Below are 12487 nucleotides of genomic sequence, written 5' to 3' on the forward strand. Positions count from 1 at the left end.
AATTATGTCTAATATATTTAGTGTATTACTAAACAAAAAAATATATTTTAAAATGCTAAATTTTAAATATGCTACGTATAAGTTAATCACAATTTTTTTTCTTTCAAATTGCCTAAAATATTTAATGTGTTATTAATATAGGTACAAAAAAACCAACAAAAAATTTCCAAAAATGTTCAATTTATCAACAAACTTATTTGAAAAGTCTGATGTGACAGTTAAATAATATCCGAACCAAGCTTTTCAAATTTTCGATAGTGCATCACTAAAAATTGATCTTACATGGAAACGTTAAAGTTAAATTTCCACAGTTTCATATTTAAGGCTAAAACTGCACTTCGCTTGAAATATGTTACGGTTAAATTTGACTCTTATTCCATTAAAAATATTAAAAAGTGTTTGTTTCACCCTTTTAGAGTTGTTATTTGTTGTTTTGCTCCAAACAACTAATAAAACAACTCGTGGCCGATTGAAGAGCAAATTGCTCATGTTTGTATCAGCTTTGTTTTGGTTATGTAACAGTTTTGTTTTGGTTATGTAACAGTTAATTTAATTTTCTAAAAGAAGTCATCCCATTTTATCTTTACTCTGCTGAATGTAAGATCATTATTAAAAAACTCGAAATGTAGCTTAAACAATTTGAAGCCCTTAACCACTCAAATCAACCTTAATCGGTAGAAATCATTTTTTTTTGTTAAGAGTTTTTAATCAATTTATAACTGATTTTCGTCAACATGGATTTCAACGGCATAACAATAAATTTGATTTTTTGACATAAGAAAATTCGTGAATAAATATGCTACGGTTAAAATGATCGTCATGTATGTTCTACATCAAACCAGAAATACACAGAAGCTCGAGAATAGATAACACGAACTCGTTGCCCCCATTGGTGAGAACAGCCTTGGCACCTCCTTCAATTCGAGTTTGCGAAACAGAAACGTTGTCACCACGAGTAGTCTTAACTGAGGAGAGCACATAGGCTGCACCGGCTGTGCTCACAATTGGGCATGATAAGTAGGGGTGAATTTCATCAACGGTGTACAACCTCTACCAAATTTCACACTTTGGTGTACAACCTTCAATTTGTCTTACTAATATGTACGAACTTATAGGTGACCTCCCACTTTGGTGTATAGCCGGTTTAAATGACCGGTCAACTCAAAAGTCAACGCACCAGCTCATTATTTTTTATCTTACCTAGCCCAAGTTCATGTTAACCAGGGAACTAGCCCAAGTGAATTTTAAGTTTAGAGAAATTTAAGTTTTTGTTGTTGTTTTTTAAAAATCTGTTGTGTGTTTGGTAGGCATCTTTTGTGTTAGGCATCATACTCTACTTCGTATGCCTTAATGAATCTGGTTCTCAGCTATGACTCATCTATCCAGAATTATGCAAACTAAATACTAAGCATTTAATGAATAAACCAAACTAAGTACTCAAACATTAAAACTCAAGACGCACTAAGGCCATATCTAGCCACACATCCTGAGTTTATTTCGAAACAAAAACATGAAAAATTCAGAAATAGATGCAACCCTTACGGGGGAGCAGCTTCCACATGGAAAATAAAATCAATCATGGGGCAACTTGTAACTGAGTTCCATAATCATGTATTTTGCCAACATCAAAATGGGGGAGTTTATTGAAACACCTTTCCACAAGATTTTGATTTGACAAAATCATCCATGATTAAGAGGCAATTAAATTTAGATGTTTTGATTTAATTGTACTAATGTGTTTGTTGAATCTTGAGTGCAAAAATATATAAAGTAAAAGACAGGTCAAACAAAGCTGAGTAGCAACGAACTCAGCATGACAGAAGAGAAGCTGAGTTAAGTTATAGTTCAGAAAACAAAACAGAGCTGACCTTGGTAAAGCTCATCATGAACCATAAGAATCAAAGAGAATGATCGAAGCTGAGTAAATACATGTATATCAATGTCAGGACAGCATGAAGGTTTCGGTTTGTTAAAACGACAAGTCTGCCAATCGTCTGCAACAAGATAGAACCTCGAAGAAACCTAAAACGACTAATTCCAAGAGTCATGGGATGTTGGATTATTGAAACAGACAACTGGCACAAACAAACAAAACAGAAAAAGACAACCTGACACCTGAAGAAACGCAGAACCAAGGAATGGCGAGCAGACTGCAGATTTCCAGAAGATGTTCCCCAAAAAGAGTCGTTTTGGATTCAACGGCTACATCATCATCAAAGGATCCAAACATCAGATCCTTCACCTATAAAAGGACAATCAGAGTCCTTGGATAAAAGCTAAGACTTGCAGCGAAAAATACAATATAGAAAAATCTGAAAAGCACTCAACAACAAAAGAGATCTTACACCAAGCTTTCCATTTTCGTGTAAATGCTAGAATGATTCATTGTAATCTTCTAAAGTGTTCTTTATCTAATAGAGAACAGTTTCTTTATCAATTGTAATATTGAGAGTGTTAGGCTGAATACTTGGTTGTAAGTATTCAGTGGTAGCAAAATCTAAGTACTGGGTTGTAGTGCTTAGTAGGAGCTGAGTAGACGAATAGAGGACATACTCTTGCATACTCACTGCCTTGTAAAGGGTTTGTGCTCTACCTTGAAAGAGCTCAGTATTGGATTGAAAATCCCAGGACGAACTGAGGACTGGACGTAGGCAGAGAGGCCGAACCAGGATAAGTCGTGCTGAGTAATTTCTAAACTCTCTCTCTAAATATATATATCTGTATGCATATGTGTTTCTTGTTGTGTTTACTCAACTTATAAATTTGTTAAAATAGAAACTGAGTAAATATTGAGTGCTGAGTTGAGAGCTGACTCTTCAAGTGTCAATTCCTAACTCTTAAGTTAAGCAGTCTTAGTCAGCATAAGTACTAAAACTGTCTGACTAACCATTCACCCGTGCTGACCTACATACTGAGTTATCAAACTCTTAAAATAACTTTAAGTCAGCATAATTAAGAGTGAAAAAGTTACATTAGTTCCTAACCCCCCCCCCCCCCCCCTTGGAACTAATTATTAGGGACCAACACGTACATCCGCTGTCCAAGATCCAGTCAGTGTTTGGACCTTTATCAGTGACAGCAAGGACCTCAGCGCTCTCATAACCTTCTTCTACCACAGCGGCTTCGCCTTGATCTTTAGGCTGACCTTGACTCTTCTTCCTCTCAGGACAGTTTTTCCTGAAATGTCCTTTCTTATGGCAATGGAAACACTTGTAGACCTTGCCTTCTTTATTGCTTGAGGATGGAGTTTTGGACCTTTTGCTGTTCTTGTTCTTTGGCTTGTGAGAGTCCTTTTTCTCAGACCTTCCACGAACAAGCAATCCTTCTGCAGATTCAGTGTTGGTGCTGGCCTCAATCTGTTTTGACTTTAGCGCCATAAGAACTTCTTTCAGACTTAGTGTTTCTCTAGCGTACTTCATGGTTTCAACGAAATGACTAAAAGAATGGGGTAAAGAATTCAAGATCATTATGGCCTGATCTTCATCATCAATCTTTACCTCTATGTTCTCTAGGTCAATTATGATCTTTGAGAAATCATCAAGATAGTCTTCAACTGGCTTGTCCTCGTTCATCTTGAAGCCGAAAAGCTTTCCCTTAAGATAAACCCGATTGGTGAGTGTCTTCGTCATGTACAACTGTTCAAGCTTGAGCCAAACCCCAGCAGCCGAGGTTTCCTTCGAGACTTCTCTCAACACCTTGTCGCCAAGATACAGGACGATCGTACTGTAAGCCAATTCAAGAAGATCTTCTTTCTCCTCCTTCGTCATTGTCGCCGGAAGTTCCTTCTCGCCCTTCAGAGCCTTCACAACCTTCATTTGAACCAAGATTGCTTTCATCCTCTGTCTCCATAGAGCAAAATCTCCCTTACCATTGAAACGCTCGATCTCGATCTTTGTAAAACCCATTGCTCTATTCTTGATTAGCTCTGATACCAATTGTTGAACTATACTTCGAACGATCAATCAACCACACAGATAAACAAAGTTCACAAAGATCACAGATTGGATCTTGAAACAACAATCAAAAGAATACACACAGAATTTACCCTGGTTCGGCTTAACTGCCTACATCCAGCAACTTCACTAATCAATGGAGATTACAACAAGATTGAAACAGTTTCCTCTCCAGAAACTCTCGTGTTTTCCCAATCCCCAACTCAGTATATCACAGTGTACACTAATGACTTAGTCTAAGATAATCTCTCGTATTAAAACTACTTCCCAACCCAGACCTTTTATAGCCTTTACAAGATTGTGAAAATACCCAAAATATCCTTACTCAAAATGTACTAACTCAGCAAAACCTAATGACCAGTGGTAACACAACAAGACCATGTTGTCCTGAACACAGCACAAACATATTGACCTGTATTAACACCTCAGTATCATGCTGCCCACAACCATGCTGACTTGATAACTCAACATTATACCGACTTGTTGAATTACTCATGCTGACTTGATTACTTACAATCATGCTGACTGGTTGGCTTACAATTATGCTGACTTGATAACTCAGCACCATTCTTGATTACCCAGCATCATTTTTGTAATAGAAAACAACAACGACTTACAATGTTGACTTGTTGACTCAGCATCATGCTAGCTTGTTGACTCAGCATCATCAGCTAGTGATAGAAAACAACGGCTTACACGTAAATATATTGACGAGCAAAATAATCAATAAAAGTGACACCGGTAATTTAACGGACTACGTCCATGAACAAGCTTGAGAGTCCCAGTATAATTATCTTTACTATTTTGTCTCTCCCCGAAAATAATTAAACTACCCTCAAATCACTAACTCTCAAATTGAAAAGACTCTCGTAACTCACTCTCAATTTTGAGAACTCTCAAAATTGGCTCACCTCAACTCTCTGGATTTTTACTCCCTCAAAATCCAATAAAAATTAAGCATCTCCTTGGCTTATAGCCAAGGAGGAGACAAGGCCAGCAATTATTGCTGGCCTAGGCAATTAATTAGGCAGCAGCAAATTGCTGCTGCCCATTATGTTGACCACCGAAATTTCGGTGGTCAACTTCATTTACTTGGACCACCAATTTCGGTGGTCCAACTTTCATATATATTTTTTTTAATTATTATTTACAAATTACATAAATAAGTCCCTAATTAATAAAAATTACATAAATGATCCCTCATTTAATTGGGACTTCAAACTAACAATTCTCCCCTCCCGATTACATGAGGGTATCGTAATTCCTGCAGCCATTCGACAGTATTCAAATTTCTCTCTTGGTAAAACTTTCGTTAATATGTCTGATCCATTTTCATCTGTATGGATCTTCTCAAGTTGTAATAATTTCATCTCTAGCACATCCCTGATCCAATGATATCTCACATCAATATGCTTTGATCTGGAATGGAAAGAGGAATTCTTTCCAAGGTGAATAGCACTTTGACTGCCACAAAATAACTGATATTTTTTCTGACAGAAGCCAAGTTTGTTAAAGAACTTCTTCATCCATAATAGCTCTTTACACGCTTCCGTTGCTGCAATGAATTCTGCTTCAGTCGTCGAAAGTGCGACACACTTTTGTAATCTTGACTGCCATGACACAGCTCCCCCTACAAATGTAATCAGGTACCCTGATGTAGACTTCCTTGTGTCAGTATCACCAGCCATATCCGCATCTGTGTAGCCAACTAGCACTGGTTCGGTATCTCCAAAACATAAACACATTTTTGAAGTACCGCGAAGATACCTGAATATCCATTTAACAGCTTCCCAATGTTCCTTTCCTGGATTTGAAAGGAATCTACTCACAACACTAACTGCATGTGCAATATCTGGTCGTGTGCATACCATGGCATACATTAGACTTCCGACTGCTGAAGCATATGGAACTCTGCTCATTTCTTCCTTCTCTTTCTCAGCAGAAGGGCTCTGCTTGGAACTGAGTTTAAAATGATTAGCAAGAGGACAACTAACCATTTTAGATCTATCCATATTAAACCTTTGAAGTACTTTCTCAATGTACTTCTCCTGCGACAACCATATCTTCTTGGTGCTTCTGTCTCGAATAATTCTCATGCCAAGAATTTGTTTTGCTGGCCCCAAGTCTTTCATGGCAAAAGACTTGCTCAACTGTTTCTTCAGATTGTTAATTCTGGAGATGTTCCTGCCAACAATCAACATATCATCCACATAGAGCAATAAAATAATGAAATCATCATCAGAGAATTTTTGAACAAAGACACAGTGATCTGAAGTAGTCTTCTTGTAGCCTTGCTCCCCCATAACTGACTCGAACTTCTTGTACCACTGCCTTGGTACCTTCTTTAAGCCATATAGACTCTTTTTTAGCTTGCAAACATAATCCTCTTTTCCTTTCTTCTTGAAACCCTCTGGCTGCTCCATGTATATTTCTTCTTCCAAATCACCATGTAGGAAGGAAGTCTTCACATCCATTTGCTCAACCTCCAGGTTCTGACTTGCTGCTAACCCCAGCACAGTACGAATGGATGTCATCTTCACCACCGGTGAGAAAATCTCGTCAAAGTCGATGCCTTTTCTTTGACTGTATCCTTTCACAACCAATCTGGCTTTGAATCTTGGTTGTGAGCTAGCTTCTTCATTCTTGATTCTGAACACCCATCTATTCTTCAAAGCTTTCTTGCTTTCAGGCAACTTTACCAGCTCAAAAGTTTTATTCTCATGCAAGGATTTCATCTTATCTTGCATGGCCTCGAACCATTTTTGCTTGTGTTCATCATCCATGGCTTCTTCAAAGCTTTCTAGTTCTCCCCCGTCAGTCACTAGGACATAATCATTCGGAGAATATCTGGTAGAACGTTGAATGGCTCTACCGGATCTTGTTCGAACTGGAGAACGTTCTGCAATTGGTGGTTGATGGTGAACTTCTTCATTAGCATCAACTGGTTCATTCTGAATGGGAGCGTCTTGAGCAACTATCTCTGGTTGATCAATTTGAATTTCTTCTCCAACCTGTCTTGGCACCGTAGTTGGAGGCACTAACTGAAGGCTTGGTGAGCTAGTTTCAGGTCCGGAAGCATCTTTTCCAGACTTCTCAATGTCTTCAATTGGTTGGTCTTCCATAAAGACCGCATCACGGCTTCTGATTAACTTCTTCTGGACTGGATCAAAGAACTTATAGCCAAATTCATCTTGACCATAACCAATAAATATGCACTCTTTGGTTTTGACATCAAGCTTGGATCTTTCATCCCTGGGAATGTGGATAAAAGCTTTACAACCGAACACTCGCAGATGTTTGTAGGAACAATCTTTTCCAGACCACACCTTTTCTGGAACATCGTAATCCAGCGGGACACATGGTGAAAGATTCAGAATATAAGCTGCTGTGACTAGAGCTTCACCCCAGAACTCCTTTGGCAACTTTGAATGTGAAAGCAAGCATCTGACTCTTTCCATTAAAGTTCTGTTCATTCTTTCAGCCAACCCGTTCAACTGTGGTGTTTTTGGAGGAGTTTGTTGATGTCGAATGCCATGCTCCTTGCAGTACACATTAAATGGACCAATGTACTCTCCACCATTGTCTGTCCGAATGCACTTCAGCTTCTTGCCAGTTTGTCTCTCAACCTGGGCTACAAAGTGCTTGAAAACCTGTAAGACTTGATCTTTTGATTTTAGAGTGTATACCCATGTTTTTCTAGAGTGGTCATCTATGAAAGTCACAAAATAATGAGCACCACCAAGTGACTTTGGAAATGGACCACATAGATCTGAGTGTACCAGATCTAATATATTTTCCACTCTAGAAGGAGAGGAACTCTTGAAAGCAACTCTGTTTTGTTTTCCGGCCAGACAGTTAGCACATTTATTTAAATTAATAAGATCCAATCCAGTCATAATATTTTTCTTGGCCAATTTTGTCATGCCTTTCTCGGGCATGTGTGCGAGGCGTCTATGCCACAATTCAATTGCGTTTTCATTCTCCACTGCGTTGATCGCTTCTTGGGAGACCTTTGTCTGTATAAGATACAACCTTGAATATTTTCTGCCTCTTGCAACCACCATCGAACCTTTGGTGAGCTTCCATTGGCCATTGCGGAAGGTATTACAGAAGCCTTCTTCATCAAGCTTGTCTACGGAGATCAGATTCAGGCGCATATCTGGAACATGCTTGACATCTTTCAATACTAACTTCATGCCATTCTCAGCTTCTAGGTGAACATCACCTTTTCCCACAACTTTAGAGAAGTTGTCATTTCCCATCCTTACAACACCAAAATCTCCTTGTGTGTAAGATGAGAAAAATTCCCTTCGAGGCGTGGCATGAATAGTAGCACCACTATCAATCACCCAACTAGTCTCCTGGGTCACAAGATTGATAATATCAGCATCGTAGACAATATTAAACTACGCAACAACATTTGTTCGTTCGTCGTCGGTACTGTCATCTCTCTTCTCTTCCTTGCCTTTGCTTTTTTCTTGCTTGAGCTTCTTGCAAAATCTTTTGATGTGGTCCTTTTTCTTGCAGTGATGGCATTCAACATTGGCATACTTGTTGGATTTTCCCCTGCTCATGCCTCTATCTTTGGATCCTCTAGCTTCGCTCCTTCCTCTAGAATTTACAATCAGAACATCTGATTGTGGTGTAGAGGCTCCTTGCATCCTGCGCCGCATCTCTTCATTTAAAATTCCACTTTTGACAAACTCCATGGAAATTTTGCCATCTGGTGCTGAGTTTGAAAGTGAAATTCTTAGAGTCTCCCATGACTCCGGTAAGGAAGCCAGCGTATGTAAAGCAGTGAGCTCATTTTCAATTTTAAGCCCCATGCTAGAAAGTTGATCCACGATCCCTTGGAACTCGTTCAAGTGATCTGCGAAAGAAGTACCGTCTCGATATTTCAGTTGAATCAACTTGGTCAAATAAAATAATTTGTTGTTGCCGGTCTTTGAGGCGTACAAATCCTCGAGCTTATTCCACAACGTCCGAGCATGAGTTTCGCCAGCAATGTGATTATACACATTATCGTCAACGAACTGTCGGATAAATCCACAGACTTGCTCATGCTCGAAACCCCAATCTCCATCCGACTTGTCGTCGGGCTTGTCTATCCCGAACACCGGAAGATGCATCTTCGTCACATATAGGAGATCCTTCATTTTGCTTCTCCATATGTGGTAGTTTGAGCCATTTAGACTGATCATTTTGCTTGTCAATTTTGCCTCCATGTTGACTAGGCTCTGATACCAGTTGTTGGGAATAAACGCGGAAAATTTATTCCGTAAATATATTGACGAGCAAAATAATCAATAAAAGTGACACCGGTAATTTAACGGACTACGTCCACGAACAAGCTTGAGAGTAAAATTCTTCCACTATAAAATAGTAGGCGCACAAAGAGGGTGTTCTCTAGAAACTTTCTAGAGTTACAATGAGATAAAACCAAAATAGTAGCACTAAGGTGTTTCCCGAAAAACCCCAGTATAATTATCTTTACTATTTTGTCTCTCCTCAAAAATAATTAAACTACTCTCAAATTGAAAAAACTCTCGTAACTCACTCTCAATTTTGAGAACTCTCAAAATTGGTTCACCTCAACTCTCTGGATTTTTACTCCCTCAAAATCCAATAAAAATTAAGCATCTCCTTGGCTTTTTAAGCCAAGGAGGAGACAAGACCAGCAATTATGCCTGTCCATTATGTTGACCACCGAAATTTCGGTGGTCAACTTCATTTACTTGGACCACCAATTTCGGTAGTCTAACTTTCATATTTTTTTTTTTAATTATAATTTTCAAATTACATAAATAAGTCCCTAATTAATACAAATTACATAAATGATTCCTCATTTAATTGGAACTTCAAACTAACACATGATACTATCTGCTGCTGAAGTAAAAAGATGACATTTCAATGATTTTCATCTTTCAATATATGTTGGATTTGCTGTTCATCTAATCCATTAGTGGTTTTTTTAAAGTATATGAACATGTTTGGAAGAAACAATCTCTCAACCAGCCAATCCATGTTTATAATATTCATCCTTTTTGTCGTGCTTGGCATAATAATTTCTTCCTGCAAATCATATACATTAAAGGGCTTTTAGCAGAAATTTTATTTTACTTTATTTGTTTGTTTTTTTATAAAAGTAGCATAGTTTTTTTGGGATTAATTCAGCATTTGTAATTGGTTTCTAAGCTAATAGATAAATGGTTTACTTATTTCCACATTACAGGGGTTGAAAGCAACTTGCTGCAAATTTTATACTAAATGGGTAAACGGGGATTCCCGTACCCGCGGTTTTCCCATGGGGCGGGGACGGGGACAGTTTTTGTCCCCGTTTAGTTGGCGGGGACAGGGACGGGGAATCCCCATTTAGACGGGGACGGGGATGGGAAACCAAATCCCCGCCCCGTCCCGTTTACATCCCTAACCTTAGGCCTTTAATTGTGCTATTTTTTTTATTGGGTAAATTACATAGTTGTCAGATTAGGTGAAATATTTACAACTATCTAATCCTAAAAAAGAATTTTTTAAAATATCAAATAGTTCAAAATAAAACTACTTTTAACATGATGTTCTCAATCTAAAAACTATGAAAACGGAAGGGTTGAGTTCCAATAATTAGAAATAATTAATAATTTGAAAATCTTTAAAAAATAACTGACATTTTGACAAAACTAAAAATAAAACCTGAAAGTTTGATAAATATAAAAAGAGGAGTTACATAACTGTAAAATAAAAATCAAAACTGATTTTATATGTAATTTCCTCTATTTTTAACGTTAGAGGTAATATTGCTCCTTACAGTCAACGTTAGGGGTATTTTTGCACCTTATCCCTATTAATTATCAAGAAAAAGTACAAAAATAAATTTTGTTGTTACACCTGTTTTTTATTGGTACCCTAGTAGTTTAAAAATTTATACAATGGTAAATTGAGGTTCATTCCGTTAGCAAACACATGACAAATTGACTAACGGTGTTAAAAGTCAAAAGAAAAATAGTTAATTCTATCCTTATATTTATTTATTTTATAAATTAACCCCCTTATTATCTAATTATAACAAAAAACTCCAAAATAGAAAATAAAAATCAATTACACCATCTCTTTCTCTCTCCTTTTATTAATTTCTCTATCTAAAATCAATTTAATTAATAAAAAAAACTCTTTTTTTACCTTTTAAAACCCAAATCCCATAACTGTTGTAAAGAAGAGTTTCACTGCAGTATACGGTAAATTACACCCATGGCCACTGAACTTTATCCATTTTCATATTATGGTCACTGAGCTTCATTTCTTCCCGATATGGCCACTGGACTTTACACTTTTTAACACCGGTGGTCACTTAACGTCTCAAAACGATCCATGACGGCTAAAAATAAAAAATCCAAAACGTTAATGATATTCTAAGGAACATTAATTCTTGAAAATTTTCGTTTTGAAGTCATTTGGGTGTTGTTTGGTTAGGAGAGAGAAAGTGAATTTTTAGAGAGAGAAAGCTCCAAAAAATGTGATTTTGGAAAATAAAAAATGAGGTTTCATGGTAAATATCATTCTGAACAATTTTAATTCTTGAATATTTTCATTTTGAGGTTGTTAACGGCCATTTTAAGAAGTTAGTTAAAATTGAGTGGGCACCGGTGTTAAAGAGTGTAAAGTTAAGTGGCCATACCAGGAAGAAATGAAGTTCAGTGGCCATAATATGAAAATGAGTAAAGTTTAGTAGCCATGGGTGTAATTTACCCCTGCAGTATATGATGGTAAAAGCTCAAACATCACCTTAAACATCTTCTCTTCTTCGATCTCATCAAATCTCAAAACTTTCGGCTCAACTTTAACTGAAATTCCATAAGGTTCTTTAATTCGAGCCACATACTTTCCCGGAAAGCCCACATTCTTCAATCTCAGACCAAGAGTCACCATCCAGAGAGTTAAGGGATAGAAATCAAAGGGTAATTGAAATCACCAACACTTGCAGATTCAGAACATTCATAACCATCAGAGAAAAACATTAATCTTTAATTCATCGATTGATTATATCCGAGACCACAGAGGAAATCTTACCTCAAATTACTTGATTACAGTGCCAACCTATTAGACCAAGTTGATTAATTCACTTGATTTGATTTTAGTGGTAGAAATTAATAAAAAAGAAAGAGAAGAGAGAAAAAGATGAAAAAAATAAAAAAGAGAAGAGTGAAAAGAGACGGTGTAATTGATTTTTATTTTTTATTTTTAGGTTTGTTTGTGATAATTAGATAATAAGGGGAGTTAATTTATAAAATAAATAAATATAAGGATACAATTAACTCTTTTTCTTTTGACTTTTGACTTTTTTTTTTAACATCGTTAATTAATTTAGCATGTGTTTGCGAACGGAATGAATCTCAATATATCGTTTTGTAATTTTTAAACCATAAGGATACAGATCGAAAACAAATATAACCACATAGTTTATTTTTATACTTTTCTCCCATTATTATATTCAATCTCATAAACTAGTAGTAAATTTGAAGTACAATAATATCATCATG

This window comes from Euphorbia lathyris, chromosome 3 (genome assembly GCF_963576675.1).
Source record: "Euphorbia lathyris chromosome 3, ddEupLath1.1, whole genome shotgun sequence".
In the NCBI taxonomy this organism is placed as follows: Eukaryota; Viridiplantae; Streptophyta; class Magnoliopsida; order Malpighiales; family Euphorbiaceae; genus Euphorbia; species Euphorbia lathyris.